Genomic DNA, 19,684 nt, shown 5'->3' with positions numbered 1-19,684 from the left:
TTCAGTTTGACTAAGATTGGAAATAGCAGAGAACTCACAGGGACATCTTAAGATTGTGCTGTTTTTACTGTAACCCAAACAGAAAGGAGGCAAATAGAACTATGGTCTAGGAGTAACGGAGAGACAGTTCTAGGGAAGAATTGGTTTTTGGAAGGTTATTGTTCCGTCTTTTAGTCCTTTCTGACTCTATACGACCTCGTGGACTTTTGTCCATAGGTGAGTGTTTGCCATTTCCTTCTCCAGTTCATTTCACAGATAAAGAAACCAAGACGGGGCAGCTGGGTGAGGCAGTGGATAATGCACTGGCCCTGGATTCAGGAGTACCTGAATTCAAATCCAGCCTCAGATACTTGACACTTACTGGCTGTGTGACCCTCGGCAAATCACTTAACTCCCATTGCCCCATACACACAAAAAAGGGAAGAAACCAAGACAAACAGGGTTAAGTGACTTGCCCAGGTTCATACTACTAGTAAGTATCTGAAGCTAGATTTGAACTCAAATCTTCCTGACTCCAAGCCCAGTGCTCTATCCACTGTACCATCTAACTGCCCCACAGGTGGAAGATGGGGGAGTCAAATTCCTATCTAACTAAAGGTTCTTTCTAATCTCACATGTTTCTATAGTGCTAGGAACAAAGTGCTACAAATGCTATCCATACCCTATCAATTCCTGTGCCCTAGGAAAAAGCCCTCATTGCCCTAACCTAGTTAAACTCTAGCCCAAGGCAATAGTTAGTGGTAGAGCCAGATTCTTTGACCACAAACCCACTGTTCTTTCCCCATTGCCATATCACCTGAGTTTTAATTGATTCACATCATACTAATGTCTGCATGTGAATGTGCATGTACATGTATAAGGTTGGATTTAAGCCTCCTCTAAAGAATCTAGATCCAATAGATTCACACATTGCTAGATTAATGCAAACTACATTCTATAAACTTGATAGGCTTGGGATAAACTCATTTCCGTTGCTCACCACAAGGTGGCAAAATGATTCAACACACAGTTAATCACAGGTATCTCAATCAATCCATCCATCAATCAGTAAGATTTTTTAATTACCTCCTATGAGCCATGCACTGTGCTAGACATTAGAGATATACAAAGGCAAAAAATGAAGTAGCCCCGGTCTTCAAGTATTTTGCATTCTATTGGGGTGACATAAATAAAATACAAGATAAATCGTCTGTAGGGAAGACAAAAGCACCTGAAGGAGACCCAGGAAGATTAGATGACTAGTCTAAGGTCAATCAATTAAAAATATATATATCAAGCACCTGTGAAGTGTCAAGCATTTTTATAGGTCCTGAGAATACAAGTACTAAGAATGAAACATTCCCTATTCTTAAAGAACTCACATTTTAACATGGGTACTAAACCCCAGAGCCGGAATCCAATGTTAATTATTAAGATTGAGAATTCAAAATGTCTTACTTTTTAAAAATAACATGTTTATTTATATATTTTATATCATCAAGATTTTTCCTATATCTCTCTTACTCCCCCTCACTATGTCATTCTATATAAAAAACAATATTTTTAAAACAAAAGAGAAAATTAATATAACATCAATACACAGAAAAGATTTAATGTACAAAACTTGTGGATGTCTACACCTCTGCAAAAGGGTGGGCTGAGGGTATCTTCTCTTATCTCTTTTTTTCAAACCAGGTTTGTTCTTTGTAGTTTTGCAACATTCACTTTTGATTTTTTTGTATGTAGTTCTTTAAGTTTACATAGTTATGGTCATTGTTTATCATGTTTTCTTGGCTCTGCTTACATTCTGCCTCAGTTTATGTAATCTTTCAGTGCTTGTCTGTCTTCATCATTTCTTACAGCACAGTAATATTTAATTTCATTCATGTACCCAAATTTGTTTACCTATTTCCCAGTCAATAGGATGCCTACTTTGTATCCAAATTCTTTGCTCTCACAAGAATTGCTGCTGTAAATATTTTCATGTACTTGGGGACTTTCTTCTTATCAACCAACTCCTTGGGATATAAACCTAATAATGGAATCTCTAGGTCAAATTATTTACATAACACTATTTTCCCCCAAAATTGGTTGTACTGAATCATTGTTCCATCAATGATGCATTAGTGTGCTTAACAAACTCCTTAAACATTGACTCTTCCCATCTTTTATCATCTTTGACAATTTGCAGAGAGAGAGGTGAAAATTCGGGGTTGCCCTGATTTGTATTTCTCTCATTATTAGCTATTTCTTTCATGTGATTGTTAGTAGTTTGCAATTATTCCTTTGGAAAATGTTTGTTCAAACCCTTTGACCACTTATCATTTGGAAATGGCTTTATGCACACAAATATATGTATGTGTATATATATATATAATAGACATATATAGTATGTATGCATGAGTACATAAGCATATGTGTGCGGCTAGGAAACATACAGATACACATGTTTGTACATGTATACACACACATATGCATACACATGCATATATGTGCATGTGTGTATGTGTACGTATATACATATATGCACACACGCACGTGTGTGTGTGTGTATGTGTGTGTATGTGTGTTTCTAGGATTTGTATTAGTCTGGTTAGGCTGACCCAGAGTATTAGAAACCCCAGGGGATGAGGAGAAATATAAGATCACAGAGGTAGAACTGAAAGCATGCAAGATCATTAACTGAGGCAGATAATTACACAGAACTTTAGAACAATAAAGTGAGGGGCAGCTAGGTGGCACAGTGGATAGAGCACTGGCCCTGGAGTCAGGAGGACCTGAGTTCAAATCCAGCCTCAGACACTTAACACTTACCAGCTGTGTGACCCTGGGCAAGTCACTTAACCCCAATTGCCTCACCAAAACAAACAAACAAACAAAAAACCAAAAAAACCGAACTATAAAGTGGTAAGAGACCTTTGAAATAATCTACTCCAACTCCTGAGTCTATAGGTAAAGAGACCAAGACCTAGGAAGGGGAAGCGACATTTTTTCTTTCACTTTGACAGGATGGTGGGCCCATAGAAAATTGAAGAGAGCAAGAGATCTACTAGAACACCTTATTTTACAGAAAAGGAAATTGAGGTTCATCAAATGAGAGTTTCCAAAGGTCCCATGAGTATTAAGTATCAGAGCCAGGATTTGAATCCAGTTATCATGGTACCAGATAAAGCACTCCATTCATTAAAAGTGCAGCCTCTATGGGAGAAAAATGGGACAGGAAGAATTGAAGCTTTCAGAACCAATAACCCTCTGAACACCCTGAATTGTTAAAATGTCCCCCACTGAAGATACTTTTAGAACTTTTCCTAACCGAAATCATTATCCTGCAATATGCTATCTGGCATAGCCTTGAGGTTTAAAATTATCACCATTTTGCAATTTATTGATACACTTTATCTAGTCTATGCCCACTTGAGTAACTTTTTTGGAGTCCTGAGAACAGTCATAATGTTCTATGTTTCTTGCCAATAATTCACTTTGATACAGATATTTTTGCATGCTGGACCTTATTTGATCTTTACAACAACCCATGAGTTAGGTAGGACAGGTATCATTATCTCAATTTTACAGAACAAAGTAAGGGTCAGAGGTCACCCAGAATTACAGAATTTCAGGGTGGGAAGCCATCTATCTCAGCTGCCATTGAGTCCAATAAAATCCCCAAATGAAGCCCTCCCCAAAATACCTGGCAAGTTTCCAACTTCCTTTCACTTGAAGATGGTCCGTTCTACTTTTGAACTGTTCTAATCGTTAGGAAGTTTTGCTTGTCTTGTTTGTTTGTTTTTTGTTTTTTCGTGAACTTGAATTGAATGTGCCTTTGAAATTTCTATCCACTCTTCCTTGCTTTGCCCCCAAGGCCAAGGCAAAGTGGACCGAGTCTAATCCTTCCACATCATCATTCAAATAATTGAAGTTAGTTACCATGACCTCCCCTTTCTTTTCTTCTCCAGGCTAATCATTTCCGGCTTCTTCAGTACATATGTTTATGGACTCAAGGCACTTAACCAAAGTGGTTGCTTTCCATAACTAGTAAATATCAAAGATAGAATTCTAATCTGGGTCTTCTTACTCCAAGTTGAGTTGTTCTTCCTACTACACCACTCTGCTCTCCTCAAGAAGTATCCAAGAATGTCATTGAACTTCCAATTCTTTTTATTATGGAGCAAGAGGAAGATATACTATATATTCTAACTGAAAGTCTAAATGTTGAGAGTTTCTTATAAATAAAATATTCCTTTACTGCTTCACATCTAATTTAATATTAAATTCAAGAGTTTAGAAGCTCTTGCATAATTTATCCTTTTGTGAGTATAAGTGATCACTAATAATATTATGTTATTATTTATTAACATTTATACCCACCACAATTCTATTATGTAAATAATATAACAGGTTATATAGCTACATATTTAATACTTATGGTATTTATTACTAATAATTGAGTAGCTCTGACTTGATACACAGCAAGCAATGAAGATGAATGAGGATTCTGGCATATTGAATGATCCATGCATTAAAAGTTCTCTTCCTACTTAGAAAGAAAGATAGCTGGAAAAATATTCTTATTTACTTGGTTGTACTAAGGCAAAGTACATACTCCTTCTACTTAAGTTAAAAACTACGTTTTGTTTAGAAAATAAAATAATTCATTCCCTCTAAAAATACAATAAATGATTGAAGAGACTATTTAAGAAAACAAAATGTGGATTCATTTTAGATAATGTCACCATTTTCTTTAGTTAGAATGAGAGGCTATGAATGAAGGATCATCAAAAGACCATGGGAAGAATAAGGGTTGGGATTCTAGTCACTATTCTGTCATTGACTGGCCATGTGGTTTTGGATAGGTCATGTTACCCCTCTGGGATTCAGTTACCTCTCTATAAAATGAAATGATGGGGCAGAGAGTTCTTCCTAGTGTCTAACTTAGATCTTTTGTGCTATAATTCAAACTAACAATTCCAAATATCCCCAAGAATATAATGATGGTAAACACACACTCTAAACATTTCTACATATAAGATGTCACTGCTGCCTTTGAGTTGTATGATTTGGGGCAAATCTCTTAACTTTCTTTGTCATTCAAGACCCTTCAAAATTAGAAAACAATCTACCTATCTTGCTTCATCTAATATTAATCCTCTATACTCACTCTATGGTATAAACAAACTCTGTGACCTACCCTCTCTACAAACAAATATACAACTACTTCATTCTCCTATCTTGCTGCTTTTGTTCACACTGTTCTTTAGATCTGCAATTTTTTTTTCGCTCTATGAAGTTTCCATTGATATTCAACATGTAGTAAAGACCTAGTGAAGAAATGAAAGGTAATGACAGTCTTCTAGGAATTTTTAGCCAAACTGAGGAATTGAGACAAAATCACATAGTCCATGCATAAGACCAATCAATTAATCAATATTTATTAAGAGCCTACTATGGGGCAGCTAGGGGGCGCAGTGGATAGAGCACCGGCCCTGGATTCAGGAAGACCTGAGTTCAAATCCAGCCTCAGACACTTAACAATTATTAACTGTGTGACCCTGGGCAAGTCACTTAACCCCAATTGCCTCAAAAAAAAAGAGCCTACTATGTCCCTGGCACTATGCTAAAACCATTCAACAGAAATAAATTTATAGCTAATAGTAGCTAGAAAGGTATCTGTTTTTATGATATATAATTCCTCATCACAAGGTTTAAATCCCAGCCAATTAGACTAGCCATTTCCAAGATTTATTCTCTCATCTCTGTGCCTTTTCCTAGAATACACTTTATCCTCATCTCTACCTTTTAGAATTTTTAGCTCTTCAAAACTGATCTTTCTCTTCAAATGATTCTCTGCTCTCTTATTCTACTTGAGGGAGGTCCTTTTATTTTATTTTTATTTTTAAAATCATTTTTGTGTATATCCAGTGCCTAGCATAGGATTTTGCTAGTGATTCACAGATGGAAGATTTATTTGTTGTGGCTGACCTCACATTGCCCTTCGTGTTGTAGTTCTTTGATGCTCTAAGAAATTAATATCATATATTAAAGTTATGTGTGTTTTTGTATTATCCCCATAATAGAGCATATGGAACATAAAGACAGGCATCCTATTTTATCAAAACTTTTGTATTCCCCTCTCCCCAGAACAGTGCTGTGAACAGAATAAACTGGATACTTCAGAGGCATTTTGACTGGATGGAAGGAAAAACCATCCTAATCTTAAGACTTGTCCAAAAATGAAATGGACTGCATTGTGAGGTAGTGTGATCTTTGCCTCTCTGGAAGTCTTCAAGACCATATAAAGATAATCATAGAGAGAATTCTTGGTCAAGTACAGGTTCTGACTTGATGACTTATGAAGTTGCTTATATAGTGGGGCAGTGAGGTGTTTTTGTTGTTGTTTTTGCTTTTTGCTAGAACAAACTCAGTACCAAAGAACTGTTTTTGTGTTGTGGTTTTTTCTTTTAACTTGCTGCTACAAATATTCATTAAAAAAGGAGGAGGGATAGGAATAGGTGCTGGGTGGATGGAAAATAATGCCTTTGCAACTTTTGGCTTACCTTTTGTTCTGGCTCAGATGTATTTGCATGCTAAGCCAGAGAGGATCTTGGTAATGTCTAACCCTAAGTTATCTGAAAGTCATTTGTAAGAGAGATCTGAAATCTCTGTTAAGCAGAAATTGAAAAAAAAAATCTTAGCAAAGAAACATTCTTCCTGACTTTTGTTACCTGGGTGTGGTGGCTATGAAAATAACTCTGCCCAAATCAAGGAAATGTTCTAGCAATTATTCATCCTAGCAGATAACCAGTAAGTAGTCCTGAAGAAATGAAGTCAGTAATAGGGAATAATAACAAGTAGCTATAACCAGGCCATCTGAGACAAGCAGAGCAATGTCAGTAGAGACTACATGTCCAGTATCATCCATGATCCCCTACCAAGGAACAAGTCTAAGGTGATCAGTGTTATGGCACCTGAACAGGATATTAGTGGCCTTAGATGCTGAGGGTATAAGTTGCCCTTCTACATATTTAGCATGTTGAGTTTCATTCTCATTATATTATTTTATTAAATGTCTTTGCATTGAACTAATTGTATTCTCTGGCTGAATAAAAAAAAAAGTAAACACATGGGAAGGAACAATAAGCTATGATTTTGAGTGGATATGAGTGAATCAATAAAGTACCTTGAACCTAGGACACCTATTCTGAGTACCCCCTCTGAGACAGGAATAAGTCAGATTCTAAACTTGCAAATCTTAGATTCTGAAAATCTGTGCCATTTGTAAAATGGCTGCATTCCTTCTTGGTTAACAGGGCATCTCCTTTCGATATGGACAGTTTTGCTAATACAAAGGGGCAAAAATGAGGACAATTGTGAAACACTGAAAAAAATAAGCCAACAGAAAAAAAGGAACCTACTCAGACTAAACACAACTGAAATGTTCCATTTTTCAAAATCTAATTTGCAAAAAACAAAAAGGAAGGAAGGAAGGAAGGAAGGAAGGAAGGAAGGAAGGAAGGAAGGAAGGAAGGAAGGAAGGAAGGAAGGAAGGAAGGGAAAAAAAGAAAGAGAAATCTAATTTAACTATGACCGAAGTTAACAGAAATCCCTGATCCCTGGAACTCTGTTTTCTATGGGACAAATGTTTACTGATTCATCATGTTATAGATTGTAGAAATATGGATTTTGATTTAAGATCAGGAGATAGAAGTGAGACATCTTACTGAAGAAACCTTACTTTGAGCCAGTAGAATTGCTTGGCTGACCTAACAGGTTGGAAGATCTGAGGTCAGAAAAGAACATATCACAGGAGAAATCTTAGAGGTTGCACTGTAAACTAGTGCATGGAATATTTGAATGTAGGAAAAAAAAAAGTTTTGTTTGTGTTGCTTGGAAGAATAGATTGGAGAAAGAAAGGCTTTTCCTTTTCCTGTACAGCATGCTAACAGCCACCTGAGTGATAGAAACCCTGCAGAGCCCAGCCAAGGGTGCAGAACTGGAAAAATTCTGCAGCTCTCAATCTTTAGGTTTGTGCTTTTGCTAAAAGAGCTATCTGAGCATCGCAGAAGAGGAGTGGTCTGAGTAAATCAGCCAGCAGAGAAGCATCATTGCCCATCATTGAATTAAATCTGTAGATTGTTCCTGAAGAAAACAAAAGATATTAAGGTCTCTAGTCCAGAATTATGGGTTGTCTTGGATAATGTTCCTCCTTACATATATGCTTCCCCACTTTAGTTTGATAAATCTTTGCCCATTCCACCCTATTGTATCTATGTATGCTTGTGGGGAGAATGTGCACTGAATGTTGTTATTGTTGTTATTATTATTACCTTGTCTTCACTGGTTAGAGTGCCAGGCCTGGAATCAGGAAGACTTGAATTAAAATGTGGCCTCAGATACTTTCTAGCTATGTGACCCTGGGCAAGTCACTTAAGCACAGTTTGCTTCAGCTTTCTCAACTATAAAAGGGAGATAATAGCACCTATCTCCCAGGGTTTTTGTGAGGATTAAATTTGATAATAATTGTAAAGTACCTAGTTCATTGCCTGGCCCACAGTAAGTGCTATATAAATGTTAAGTATTGTTATTAATATTATTTTCTTATTAAAAGCAAATGGAGATCATCTTGGCTGATTTATACAATAAAAAGCACATCATTTGGAACTCCAGAGCTGCAAGGTACAATAGTAGGCATGTCAACCCCCACCAGGGTTACCCCTAAAACCCTGAATGAATGAATTGTAGCAGTAGCTACCCTGTTCTGGGACCTATGCCCCAACCTTGCACTTGCCAACAAGGGTGTAGGTTGGTGAACAAAGCTGACACAGAGAGAAAGGACCTAAACATTAAAAAAACCAAAAAACTATTTTTGTAACTATTTCCATATAATTTATTTCCTTTATAATCCAATATATTTTATTCCATGCATTTATATTATTGTTCTGAGGAGAGGACCAGATTGACAAAAGGATCCATGGCATAAAGAAAAATATCCTGGCTTAGAGAAAGGGAGGCTAGGTGCTACACCCTTCCTATATTTATACTTTCTGCCTCATGGAGTTGTAGAGATCAAATGTGATGGCTATAAAATTGTAAAGTGTAGCTTATCAGTGTACTAATGAGTCTTGCTATTTTCACAGTCACATTTTATAGGTCCAGTACACACTTAGTACCCTCTACTTGAAGCATTTTTGTGAGCAAATGCAGTGCTTTCTGTGCCCTGCTTTTGGCTCAAAGGTTAGATCAGAATAAAAAGGTAGTAGATTTCAATGGAGCCCATCATTTCATCTCTCTAAGCCTAAGTTTTTCTCCTCTGTAAAAAATGAAGGCTTTTGGATGGATCCAAAGTCCAATTCTGTTCTAGGTCCTCCAGGTTACCTGTAAGCAATAGTTGGAATTCATGGCTATGAATGGAGTCCCGTCATGCAAGGAATACATACTTCCCCCTCCTGGGAAAAAAACCCTAATAAACCAGTTTGATTCACTCATCAGGAAGTATCCACCTGGCAACACTTAGAGAGAAGCAGAAAGTTAACCCCTTCAGAAATCCACTGCAAATGGAAGGACTCTTCCTCCATCCAGTGCAGTTTTTCACATAAACAGTTTGCACTGAACACAAAGAGAGCCAAGAGAAGGAAAACCACGTAAATACTACCAGGCATTGCTGTCCAGGAGGGGGCCAAGAAGGCCCAGTGACAACCACCTCCAGCTGCCATCTTGTCCTTTCCCTTGGAAGACTGAGGGTACTGCAGTATTGTAAACACCCAGGACCCTGGGCATAGGACTGATAAATGGGGGATAAGGAGGTTTTCTTTAGGGACTCTACATTTATTCCCCCCTCCCCCTCCACTTTTTTTTTAAGCTGTCCTTGCAAAATCCTACAGATTCCTGGTAAGGGGGGAGGCATCCCCATAGAGAATCCTCCAGGCTGCTGCTACTGCTGCTGCTGCTGCTGCACCCTCCTCCCTCAGCTGCCTCTGCCAATGTTCCCCCAATGGATGGAAGCCAGCCAGCTCCGATGATGTCAGGTGGACTCCATTAAACGTGCTCAGGGACTCCGTCCGTCTGTGCCCACACTGGGGAGAGAGCAGAGCAAGAGTAAGAGTAAGGGGGGAGGGGAAATGGGGAGGGAGAGCCCAGGCGGTGTTCTGGCAAGGAGCCAGCTCTACTCCCCCCCACCCCACCCCAGCTCTGGGAGAGCCTGAAGGGGCTGCAGCTTGAAAAATTGAAAACATGAACAAGGTTGAGACACTGGGGCCCTCTGCCTTTGGTTTGATGGAGAAGGACATCTGCTGGCAGAAAACCAAATTCAGGATTCAAGATTTTCTATCTCCAGAATTTTGAATGCACTAAACCTGGGCTGTGTCTATGTAGTTAGATGGCCCCTCTGTTGCTTATAAAATGGCTGATGGAGTGGGGGATGGGAAGTGCGGATGGAAGTTGATAGTAAAGCTGGTCTCAGACCCCATCCTTCATTTTTACACCACAAGCTGAGTTCTGTGCAGCTCCACAGCCTGGCACATCAGACTCAACTCCAGCTGCTAGTGATCTTAGCACCTAGGATGCTAGAACGTCAGAGCTGGGAGGAACTTCAAAACGTATATCTGTGAACTCAAATGAACTTTAGATCATAAAATGCCTCAGGTGGATGAAAGGGCCTTAGTGACCTTATAGTCCAAATAGTCCAGAGGTGAAGGTCAGAAAAGTGGCAGAGCTAGGATTCCATGCCCTAGTTTTCAGGCTCCCTGGCCAATCAGTTAGTCAGCAAGCATTCCTAAGCATAGGACACTGCCAAGCACTAGGGATAAAAAGAAAGGCTATAACATAGCCCCCTTCCTCAAGGAGCTGACACTCTAATGGAGACAACAGGGACATAAAGTGAGTGTGTGTATATAGAATTTATATATATGTGTGTGTATATATATATATATAATATCTATATATGAAATATGCATATATATATGTGGTGAGGAGGGAAAAGGAGAGGGGAAGTGAGGGGAGAGAAAGGAAGAGAGGAGGAGAGGGAAGGAGAGAATATATATATACACAGACACACACATATATACATATATGCATGCATACATACATATATAATATGCACAAATAAGACATATGCATATCTATATTTGTCTCTGTGTGTGTGTGTACATCCACCCATCTGTCTGTACATCCATCCATCCATCCATCCATCCATATGTAATATGTGGAAATATGTGGTCTCATCAAGACCAGTGCCTTTTCCTACCATTGTTTCTATGGAAGTTGAGAGTTAGGATATTCTCTGATTATTTCTTCAAGTACTTCAACATTCTACATCTTGATTTATGATTTCCAAAGTTCTTTCTTGCTGTACTTTTCTAGAACTTAATAAAATATATTTAAACTTTAAATAATACGGTTGCTTCCTGACATCCCTATGTTCCTATTCAGCCTTTGATGTTACTGCATTGTTCTTTGTATTCCTTCTCAGATCTGCTCCTCTTCATAATGGAGCCTGATTGGTATCATATCTTTTAGGCACACATCCACTGCACATGTTGGAGAAAAGGAAGAGTTTTCCCTAATAACTCTCTGCGTACTTTCTAAGTTGGGAAGTTTCACAGACAAGACACAGTCAGTTGAAAATACTCTGTGGTACAAGTAATATTACATGTAACAGATGATTTGGGGGAGGGTTGGGGAGTGCCAACAATTTTGGTAAAATAAACCATTTAAAACTTGAAAGCTAAGAAACCATCTCCTGACACCCAGAGGTACCCATATCCCCCCTCCCCCATTTGGTCTATCCCATCTCTCCCTGACAGTTTCACTCATTTTTTCATTTACTCTCAGGTTGCAAGGAGACTCACTGGACTACTCCTCTTTCACTTTGCCTATCCAACCATTTACACATCCATTCAAACATTGTTTCACATAGTGGTTTAACAGTCTGTTAGTCACTCTAATTCCCATATTCTTTTCTTCTTTTTTATATAACTGCATGCTTTCACCTAACATTGCCCTTAGATATTTACCATTCCCCTTCCTTCCCTCCTCTTTTCCCTTTCTCAGTTTTCCCAGTCTGACATTCTTAGTCAGCAGCCTTGTGAACTCCTATCATCTTACAGTCAGTCAACAATCATTCAGCATGGTGCTTTGCACATAGTAAGCACTTAATAAATTTTCATCCACTGATTGATGGACTCTACAATGGTTTCTTGGCAATCCTGGGGAGTATAGAAAAGGGGAAGAGGAGGGAAGAGGATAAGCATTATTAAAATGCTACACTGCTGGAAGTGCTTTACAAATAGTGATCCTCACAATAACCCTGGGAAGTAGGTGCTATTATATCCCTTTTACACTTGAGGAAACTGAGGCAAACAGAGCTTAAATGACTTACTCAGGATCACACAGTTAGTAAGTATTTGATCCTGGATTTGAACTCACGTCTTCTTCACTCCAGGGTCAGCAGTCTATCCACTGTGTTACTTGCTACCTAGATTAGGCAAGGAAGGGGGTAGATGGAGTGGAGAAATTAAAAAAAAAAACATACTGATTTTTATCATAGTAGACTATAAGCTCTTTGAGGGCATGTATCAATTCTGATTTTCCTTTACATACTACAGAACATCAGGTAGAAGGCCTTACAGGTAGGAGAAGTTTAGTGAAAGAACCTCCAGAGCTTGTGTTTTAGTGGCTTAGCCTTTGAGAGTCTAAGACCACTTCCACTATACAATCAGGCCTCAGAGAACTTCCTTGAAGGTTTTCATTGCTATGAATGTATATGAGTTTAAATTAAGTTTCACTTAAGTGTCTAACGTAGCATCCGGGGGTGGGTAATCAGAATTACAGTCCCTTCTGCCCTCTCTGTGATATTTTCTCTATTACTCTAAGGCTCTGGATTCCAGTCTGTTTTTTTGGAGTACCACAGCAACACTCCCCAGACACCTGCCAAAACATAGCCAGCCTACACAGAACTGGCACCAAGTTTCCAATTAAGGTTCAAAGTCGATGATGACAAAACGACCTGGAATTCAGGCAGAAACTGGATGGATGTGAAACCATGGCAACCACAGTAAGACTAGTCTGTGAATCATGATGGCACTTAACCTATGGCCTCCCTTCATGAGAGGAAGCAGGGAAGGAGGGGAATCTGCAATCTTCCAGCTTCTCTGGCTGTATTTTTACATTGCTGAGCAGAGTGCCTTGAACATTAAATTAAATTCAGCAATCATTTAGTAAGTATCTACTTTATGCCAGAGACTATGTTAGACCTTAGGGATCAAAGGAAAAATAAATACCTGCCCTCACAGTGTTTACTTTCTTTTACTTGAGAGGATGAGTCAAATACTGAAATCACTAGTCCTATATAGTCCATCAACCTAGGACATGTTGCGATTTCCTTAACTCTATTGTTCTTCCTTTACCCATCTGGACCAACACTTTCTACATTGGACATGGGTTTTCACACCTCAGTCCTTCAGAATTCACACACACACACACACACACACACACACACACACACACACACACACACACACACACCACAATTGCTGGTGAAGTGGTGAAGCTAATTCACTCATCTTCAGAATGCCACCTGTAGGGACAGGCCGTCTTGCTTGGTAACAGAATGAATGCAAGCTCACTCAGTTACCCCACAATATTGATCAGACTCATTCCATACAAGCATCTATTTAGTCCCTCTTGATATCTGTCTGCTGCTCTATGTATCCTCTTTCTACTTTCTCACTGCCACCCCCACCGCCACCAATTATTATTACTGCTTAATCATATTATCATTATTTCACAAAAGGACATGTGAATCTATGACTTATATAACAATGTAGTAATCCTGTGTTTCTCCAGCCTCCAAATCCCTTCCCTGGCCACCACTCCTCTGAAGGCTTTATTTTCTCCCCCAATAGAATATAAGCTTTTTGAGTATAGGGACTGTTTCTTTTTGTATTACTGTATCAGCTTAGTACTATACTGAGAATGTAGTAAGTATTTAAAGGATATTTATTCATTCAATCATTCATTTGTTCACTTATTTATTCATTCAATTACATCTATAAACTCATCAATGTTGATATTCCCTCCAATAAGTCAAATTGAAACCCATTTCTATCCTGCAGATCATGTGTGACTCATGTCCATATGCTTCTATAATATCTCTTCATGTGGGCCACACAATGTACAGGCTGCTTCCTCACTTTTTCCTGAAGTCACAAAGACACCAAATAAGTATATAGGCTCTCCATCAGCTATCCCTTGCTTCCACCATATGGATAGTCCTTCTTGTGCTAGGATACAAATCCTAATGACAACTTTTACTCCTATTATCCTTTGGAGTTCTTATGTTCTTTATGTTGAAGCCTATTCATACTCTAAGGCCGCTAGGTGGTACAGTGCCGGGGCTAGAGATTGGAAGGCTCATCTCCTAGGAAGAGCTCAAATCTGACTTCAGACAATAGCACTGTGACCCTAGACAAGTTACTTAACCCTGTTTGCTTCAGTTTGCTCATCTGTAAAATGAATGGGAGACAGAAATGGCAAACTGTATTCTAAAATATCTTTTAGCTAATTGTATGATGTTAACAATGTGATCCACTGTAGAATATAATTTATTCCACTGTGGAATATAATTTGTGAAAATCTTCCTGTTCCCTATTAAGGCCCTTATGGAGGATACTCCTGGTATATGTGTGTGTGTGTGTGTGTGTGTGTGTGTGTGTGTGTATGTGTGTGTGTGTGTGTGTGTGTGTGAATAATTCTCATCAATATTTATAGGGAAAACTATGAAAAGTTCATAATTATGGAAAAATATCTATCTTTCTACCTATCTTCTATCTGTCTGCCTATCTTTCTATGCCCTATTTAGTGATTAATGTACTTAGGTATTGATAATACCATTTTTTGCATGACTTTGGTATCTTTTCCTCCTTCAAAGACTTTGTAAAGGAGTCTTTGTACTCTCTTGTAATTGTGTCACCTCATGGATGGCTCTATTCTGTACTTTTAGTGTAATAGCCACTCTTACAGTCCTTGTTCTCTTTAGTGCCATTCCTATCTACCCTAAAAGTACATTGAGTACTATGTTCTAAGAACCTAAGTGTGGTGGCTCTATAGCCCTTGATGGTTAAAATCTTTTTTTATGACATTTTTACTAAAATCGTTGGAGTTTTTACATGTAAAAAAAAAAATGTCTTGTCCTCCTTCCAGTTTTATCCTTAAATGCCTTCTGCTTGACTTTACTTAGGTATTTCACCAAATTTTAAATATAATTTGATTTTGTTCATTTTACTTCTTGGGTCATCAGTAAATACTGTATGTTGTTAATGCATGCTTGTGTTCAGTTCCATAAGGTTATATTGACATGATTAGAGTTCCGTGAAACACAACAGACTATGGAAGAAGGTGAAGTTCTATCAGGGGTAGGGGCTTGGGCCAATATTTTGGTTGGAAAAATCCGCACTGTCCACATACCCCCTAAACTAGTAAGGAGAGCAGTTACTACCCACAAATGGACAAAGCCCACAAAGTAACTGGACAGTGTGCTCATTGGTGGCTAAATTTCTGCACTTACCCACTCAAAACTAAAATTAAGTCTCCCCAGGGTCAGGTAAGTGGCACGGTGAATAAAGCACCAGCTCTGGAGTCAGGAGAACCTGAGTTCAAATACAGCCTCAGATACTAGCTGTGTGATCCTGGTCAAGTCACTTAACCCTGATTCTCCCCCTCCCCACAATAGTCTTCCTAGAAAAGTCAGAATTTAGGTCGCCTTGTCCTTGATTGGGAGAGGAGGGAAGTGGTGGTAGTGGTAGATTTGTGGCCTTCATTCCTACTTTTTCACATCTCTACTATTCTAGCAGAGGAGACTACTTTATGGATCCCCAATTAAATGCAAGGAACAGGTTGTTGCAGAACCACATAATTTTTTTTTTAAATGACCTATAGCTGTAAACCTGCACTTGGCTTATATCTACATACTTAGCCTGACAAATTATAGGATTTTTCTTTCATTGTTTAACTAGATAGGGGCACTGACTAGATGATTTCTTCTTATGAGGATCAAGAGGAAGGCAAATTATTCCTCCTATGTTTGAGAAAAATAGAATCAGACACTGCTTTCTTCACCCTTCATCTGTATACCCCTTTCTCAACCTTTTCTGCGCTCTTTCTTCAATTCATTCCAGACAGTCTACTCTTTTCTGACTTGCCTGCCAGAACAGGGCTAAGCCCTTTCAGTTTCCTTGAGTGATTGACAATTTAAATTCCTTTTAGCAGTCTGGAACAACTGCTTTACCACTGTGGGTGTAACTGCTTTGTCCTTAATGTTGCTAATTCATTAAATGAATTGTGTTCCTGTTCTTTTTTACCAAGCTTAACAGAAAAGGGAGTTAAGATTATATAAGGTAATTTAAAAGCCACTCCAAACACTCCAATTATAACCATGGCTTATGGTTTTCAAGGAAGCCATGATTATTCTCCACTTCCTTGACCCCTCAGTGAGAAATGAAACAATGCAAATTCTGGGACTAGGGCAATATGAAGAAGAATTGTGACAGGAAGTTATGTGATGCCCCCTCTTGCAATCTTAGCATGAGCTCTTTCAGGAAAGCCACATGAGATGTCAAATGGGAGAATGTTTGGTAATGTCAATTCCAAATCAGCTCTCTCTCAAATTAAATTACAGGATGTACTGAGCTGTGGTCTTCCTGGTGTCAAATTTCTTCTTTGGTGATAGAAGGGCATAATCTCTTTTAGAAACCTTGAAATCCATTGCTATTACATTATGCCCAGTGAGACCCTAGAAGTCTACAAGAGAGAAGAGACCCAAACTAATGTATGCTCCTGTTTAGCCAGAATGCAAATCACATCAAAGCTCAAATAGCTGTTTCTAGTATGAAAGATAAAGCAATGGAAATTTCTTCTCCTTACTGTTTTCTTGTGGCAGGTTTCAAAGGAAAACCATTTCTCCATGGATACAGCATTAAGGAAGTGTATAGAGAGAAAGTCTGGATCAGAGAGGAGTGGAGAAAATGAAAGGGAAGGAACAACCCAACCCCACTGAAGTTGGGACCCAATGGGAAGGAATGACCAGCCCTCAAGCATAGAAACAAAATATCACAAAGACCATTTTCCATTGGGAAGGATATTAGGAGCCCAGAGAACATCCAACTAGGATGTTGAGAAGACTTGAGATGTTACACAGCGAACCACTGAAGGATCTGGGGCTGTTGAAAATAGAGAAGAAAAGACTTAGGAGCAATAAGGCAGCTGTTTTCAAGTACTTGAATGACTGTCATATAAAGGAGCAATTGGACTTCTAACATGTGCAGAAAGGATAACTAAGAGTACGTTGCTTGAGGGCAGGAGCTATTTTGCTTTTGTCCTATATCTTCAGTGGTTAGCATAATGTCTGGCATAAACTCGGTAGATATGCAATAAATGTTTGTTGAATGAATGAATGAACAAATGAATGAATGGAAAGATTTCATATAGGCTTTGATATGGTTTGTGTTCTGGCATGGGAGAAATGGTCTACCTCAACTGGAAGATGCTTATCACAAATCTCATCACAAGATTCTGATTTTTGGGGGTGGGGTGGGGTGGGGTGGGAGGGAAGCTCCACAAATCACAGAGGTAATGTGCATAGGACTTGGACTCAAGTTATTACTTTGACAAGTATAAACAGTACCTGATAAATAGCAGGCATTTATTGAATGCTGATATTTTTGGTTGACCAACTTGAAAATCAGAGTTGTTACTACCACCATGATGTTTAATATAAAGATTTTACCCAGTTTCTTACTGGGGGCTTGGGAATTAGGAAAATCTCTGAAACCTACCTGGGGTGACAGAGATGAATAGAAGAAAAGAAAATAGGAAAAAAAGAAAATAATAAAATTCAAAAGGGGACAGCAAGGACAATTTCTTACTACCATTTTTAATTTAGTATATACCTTAGAAAACTATTTTTATGGTAGCTCAAGGTTTTAGATACAGGGAGGCACAAAAATGTTAGTGCTGTTTAAAACTTTAAAAGCGTAGGATTGCATTAAGACTTTTGGGACACCCTGTGTAACTCACTTTTTTCTTCTTTTATGTTGAAATGTTCTTGTTTGTGGATGATTTTAAAGTACATAATAAAAAAGATAATTCAACAACTAAATTAAATGTACTTAAAACTTTTTTGGTGAGAAAATCCACAGCCAGGGAAGCATTTGCTTTTTAAAAAGCACTCCCTGGTATGTTGGGATTACTACTTCTTCAGCCAAGGCACCTATACTTATAAAATCTAATCACGTGGGTTATTGATATCTGATGTTCAGAACTGTGGTCTTGAAGCACTGCAATATCCCAGAGGATTTTCTGAAGCCTTTTCTTAAAAAGAAGTTTAAATTATGAGTCTAGTTTTAGTGTTGAGTGCATTTATAGTCATATGAATCATTATAAGAACTGACATTTATGTTGAGAAATTTGGGTCCACCTGGGTTGGTGCCGACAGCTAGATGGAGTCAAGAAATGGGACTGAAGGACAGCAGCAGCTCTTTGTTAATGGAATGGTTTCCTGTATGTTAGTAGAGACCCAATTCTCCAGATCCCTTCCTGATTAGTAACAGAGAAACCGCCTTTTCCATGCTTTCTCTAAATGCATTCTCTGTTCATCATTGTCTCCCAAATAGCCAATGTTGTTACTTTGTTTTCACATAGTCCATATAACCCATATTAAATTCTCTTCATTTTGAGATCTGGTCATAAATTTAAGTCATTTACCCTTCTAAGCTAATCCTTCTCTTTCTTGGTAGAAGAGGGAAGTTACCTTCTTGGAAAATAGCCTGTTCATGCTCAGTTGAGCAATTTAGAGAGTAAGGGAGGATCACAGGAAGAGGAGACAGACAGACAGACACTGACAGGGTCAAATACAGATAGACACATAGAGAGATAGAAACAGAATGACAGAGAGAGAAGGACAGAGACAGACAGACTAGACAAAGACAGAAACACAGAAACAGGGAAGGGGAAAGGGAAGGGGAAGGAATGGGAGATGGGGGAGAGGAGGGGAGAGGAGGGAAGGGAAGATCTTTACAAGATATTTTAGATAGTTTCTATAAATTGATCCTCGTATTAACCTCATGAGACAAGTAATCAAGGACCATTTACCCCATTTTATAGATGAGGAAATTAAAATACTAGTAAATTAAGGGTCTTGCCCAAAATATATAACTAAGGACCTGAACCCAGGTCTTCTTATTAGATGCCCAGTATATTTTCCAACACTTTGTATTGACTCATAAGTGCACTGAATTTTGATTTAGACGATGTAAGTTTAAGTCCCAGCGCTGTCCTATGAACTTGGGCAAGTCACTTAACACATTTGGAAATCAATTCCTTCACATGTTAAGTTGGATCTGTTGATCTTTAACATACATTACAGTTCTTAAAGCCTGTGATACTCAACATCTTTTAAAAATATTTACGTGTAAGCTTATATATTCTATATTTCAGTATTTCTTTAAATTTAATATTAATAGTATGCATTGGTTCTAACTATTTTGGATATGTTACTGACTGAAGTAGCTCCTATAATATACACTTTGGATATAGTTATCATATCTTTAAAAAAGAAATTTACATGATAATTTATTATCTATTAAAAAGGAGTAGCAAGTTGTACATAACAGATTTGAATTTTCATGTGTAAGCATCCTTTTTATTATGCTATGTTATG

This window comes from Dromiciops gliroides, chromosome 2 (genome assembly GCF_019393635.1).
Source record: "Dromiciops gliroides isolate mDroGli1 chromosome 2, mDroGli1.pri, whole genome shotgun sequence".
Classification (NCBI taxonomy): domain Eukaryota; kingdom Metazoa; phylum Chordata; class Mammalia; order Microbiotheria; family Microbiotheriidae; genus Dromiciops; species Dromiciops gliroides.
Note: the sequence above shows the minus strand (reverse complement) of the source record.